Below are 4,694 nucleotides of genomic sequence, written 5' to 3'. Positions count from 1 at the left end.
TTCATCATAGTATACTGAAACCAAATGGTTATACAAAAGAAGAAGACAAGACATAAATAACTCCATCTTCTCAAAAGCTCGAGGAGTACCTATCTACTGTTCCCTGAGAATACAAGTAATTTGAAAAGAGAGTATCAACATAAAGTTGAGTGATTGCATAAGTATTTATGTTTGAAAGAATGTTTTTCTGTTTCTTGAATATGTAAACTGTTCCAGACAATCCTATATTTTCTGCTGTATATGAAAAGTAGTTTTTGTTACATAAAACTGTTCTATTTGTAAACCAATGTTCTGTATTTGTAATCCTTTTTGTAAACTTGTATCTGAGAGTATGTCTGATTTCATCAACTGTTATTGTAAACTGTAATGTAATACTGTAAACTGTATCTTGTAAACTAGTACTTTGAAAATGTACTTCATTTTTGTTAATTATACACTAACGTATTGTTAATATCTTTTATATGAGTTATTATAACTATACTGACTAGATGGCCTGACCCAACGCTATGAATGCGTTGAAAACATGTTGATAACAATTTGTCACTCACAAGCGTGTATGTCTGACTGTAGCTAGCAGTCCGAGTGCGGGATTGTCAATCCCAATATAGATCTATACACACATTGTTTCGATCCCCGGCTGGAGATTCTGGTTATAATATCAGGACTTTACTATATTGTTTAAATGAATTAAACAACATGTACTACTTGACTCATAAAAGCATATAAACGTTACATGTATAATAGTTATGAAAAATCCAATCATTCTGAAATAATGACTGGCTGTATGTTCTTGAATTAGTATGCTTAACATGTATCTGAAAAATGTATACTCTTGATTAGTTTTGAGGGAAAACTACAATAAAGTCCCTACATATACGCCTCATAATCGATTTAGTCCCTATATATTTTTTTATTCAATTAAGTCCCAAATACCGGTAATCGTATTCAATTTAACCCTTTGACCAGGTCAACAGGTCATCCAACTTTCAAAAATTACATTTTTGGCCCAAATTTCAAATTTTATTACAAATTGAGTCCAAAATTTACACTTTTGGCCCAGATTTTAAATTTTGTTACAAATTTGGTCCAAACTTTACCCTTTTTGCCCAAATTTTAGAATTTTATTATTATTTCATCCCAACCTTAGTTTTTTTACAAATTTCTTTCTCAAAAAATTGTTTCTAATATGTTTTTTCTTTATAATATCATATTTATACAAAAAAAACGTATTTTCACATAAAAATCTTATATTTTCTATATAAAAAGTTTTTTGTATATGAAATATCTAGTTATAAAAATAGGTATTTATTAAGTATATAAATATATACAAATCCGTTTTGATAAAAAAAATGTATACAAAAACGTATTTTACAAAAAAAGATATATACAAACACGTATTATATAAAAACGGATTTGTATACATTTTTTTTGTAAAATACATTTTTGTATACATTTTTTATAAAAACGGATTTGTATATATTTATATACTTAATAAATACATATTTTTATAACTAGATATTTCATATACAAAAAGCTTTTTAAAAAACGTTTTTATATAGAAAATATAAGATTTTTATGTGAAAATTGGTTTTTTTTTATAAATATGATTTTATAAAGAAAAAACATATTAGAAACAATTTTTTGAGAAAGAAATTTGTAAAAAAACGAAGGTTGGGCTGAATTCATAATAAAATTCTAAAATTTGAGCAAAAAGGGTAAAGTTTGGACCAAATTTGTAAGAAAATTTAAAATCTGGGCCAAAAGTGTAAATTACGAACCGAATTTTGTAATAAATTTTGAAATCTGGGCCAAAAATGTAATTTTTGAAAGTTTGATGACCTGTTGACCGGGTCAAAGGGTTAAATTGAATACGATTACCGGTATTTGAGACTTAATTGAATAAAAAAATATATAGGGACTAAATCGATTTTGAGGCCAATATGTAGGGACATTATTGCAGTTTTCCCTTAGTTTTGAATCAAACCTTTGTTCTTGTAAAAATAAGGTACTTTAGTATACTTGAATCGTGAATTAATGTTTTGTGAATCATAAATTATACGTATTATAATTTATATGTACTTTCTGTATTGATACTGAGTATTCATGAATGCAACCCCTTGCTCAACATGTTACAAAGGATAACTGATGCTTGTAGTCCCACATCCAAACAAGGAAAAGGAACCAAAGTAGGTTATTAGTCCTAAGTCTTTTAAATCTTATTTGTATAAATATATATATACTAGTATGATTTTTGGGAGAAATATAAGTTTATAAAACATTTAAAAGAATTTTAGTATTTGAAATTCATTTTGGTGACTTGATGTCATTTTGATACAATCATTGAAAACCATTTGATTTGATGATAGTTGAAATCCATTTTGATAATGAAATCCATTTTGATAATATATTTGAAACCATTTGTTTATATCACAAAATCTTTGTGTTAGACTTGTATTCCCCCCCCCCTTAAAACAGTAAAAACTATGAAATTTGGGGGTATGAACTCACCTGTTGTATGTTATTCAAATGTAAGATCGGTGTAGGATGCTAATTGTCAAGTGAAGTATTGAACATAAACAGATCCTAATAGCATATAATGACACATATATTAATATAATTAGTGTTTAAACAACTAATTATGCTAAGAAACCCTCTTAGGGACTATGAATCACTTAGATTGAAATGTTACAATCACATGTGATTGAATCAAATGGAGTTTACGGCCACTCATTGGAGTTTACGGCCACACCTTCGGTGTTTACGAGCAAGGGGAGTTTACGGCCCATGTAGTGTACAGCCATAGAGTTTACGGCCAATGGTGTTCTTCATAGGAGTTTACGGCCAAGGGAGATGCTCATGGCCGTAAACCCTTATTGCTCTTTGAAATGGTTGTTTTCAAGGTTGTAAGTTAAGAGCTTCTATAGGATAACTAGTATGTGGAAGAATACTTATGTTTTGAAGCTTGAATCGGGTATTCACGGTCTAAAGAAATAGTGTGAATTCTTGGTGTTCTTGGTGTTCTTGAAGATCTAACCAAAAGAGATGATTTCATGGATGAAATCATAGGGTTCAACTAGATTAAGCAAGGTATCAACTAATAAATGGAAGAAACACTTACTTATTTGAAAATCAAGGTGTAAATCTTGATGATAGTTGAGAGAAAATCGAGTTTCTTGGGTTGAAAGTGTGAGAAATGGTGAAAAATGAAGGAAATCTATATATATGTGTGAGGGTTCACGGTCCGAGGGTTTACGGCCGTGAACCTCGTTTACGGTCCGAGGTCGGCTAGAGTGTACGGCCGTGAACAACTTCCAATGTGATAAGGTTCGGTTTCCGAGAAGATAAGATCCGAAGAGTATACGGCCGAAGCCGTTTATAGCCTCGTTTACGGCTGCGAGAGTTTACGGTCCGAGGAGTGTGCGGCCGTAAACTATTTGCGGTCCGAAGCAAAGGAAAAATTACGAAGTTTCTCGGTTTTCAAGCCTTTTCCTTCCAAATTCAATTGTAGATATTTTAAGGATTTTAGCAAATAAAGGTTATTATCATAACCTAAAAAAAAACCCAAATAATAAAAAGGACTTTAGTTGACCTTTGTTTGACTTTGGTTGACTAAAGTTGACTTTACAAACAGAAAATAACGGGATGTTACATTATCCCCCCTTAGAGAGAATTTCGTCCCGAAATTAAAGTTTTAAGAAATTAAGCAATTACAAATAACTAAGCGAAAAGATGAGGATATTTCAGTTTCATTTGATCCTCGCGCTCCCAAGTGAATTCAGGTCCCCGCTTGGCATTCCATCGAACCTTCACTATAGGAATACGGCTTTGCTTTGTTTGCTTGACCTCTCGGTCCATGATTTCTATTGGTTCTTCCACGAAGTTGAGGCTCTCGTCGATCTCGATTTCGTCGAGTGGGATAAGAATAGTCTCGTCGGACAAACACTTTTTCAAGTTCGTGACGTGGAAAACAGGATGTATGTTACTTAGTTCTTGAGGTAGTCGGAGTTTGTAAGCTACTGGACCGATTCTAGCAAGAATTTCTAATGGTCCTATGTACCTTGGATTCAACTTGTCACGCTTTCCAAAGCGTATCATGCCCTTCCAGGGTGAGACCTTCAACATGACGCGATCTCCAACCTGGAATTCCAAAGGTTTTCTTCTTTTGTCAGTGTAGCTTTTCTTTATATCTCTGGAAGCTTTAAGTCGCTCCCGTATTTGTACGATTTTCTCCGTGGTTTCGCGAATGATTTCCGGACCAGTGAGAGTACTGTCATGGACTTGACTTCTAGCCAGCTGCGTGTCACCCACTTCAGCCCAGCACAGAGGTGATCTGCACTTGCGGCCATAGAGAGCTTCGAAAGGAGCAACCTTTATACTAGTGTGATAACTATTATTGTAAGATAATTCGACAAGGGGTAAATGAGTATCCCATGCCTTTCCAAAGTCTATCACGCAAGCTCGCAACATATCTTCTAAAGTTTGAATTGTTCTCTCACTTTGTCCGTCTGTTTGTGGATGGTAGGTTGTACTCATGTCCAGCCTAGTTCCCAAACATTTTTGTAAAGACTGCCAGAAATGAGAAGTGAATCTACTATCTCGGTCAGAAATAATAGATATTGGCACACCATTCAGTCTAACGATTTCTTTGAGGTAAGTTCTTCTTAGCTTCTCCATCTTGTCTGTCTCTTTGATTG

The sequence above is a fragment of the Lactuca virosa genome, chromosome 9 (genome assembly GCF_052849685.1).
Source record: "Lactuca virosa cultivar CGN04683 chromosome 9, Lactuca_virosa_CGN04683_v6, whole genome shotgun sequence".
Taxonomy (NCBI): domain Eukaryota; kingdom Viridiplantae; phylum Streptophyta; class Magnoliopsida; order Asterales; family Asteraceae; genus Lactuca; species Lactuca virosa.
This window is presented reverse-complemented; position numbering follows the sequence as displayed.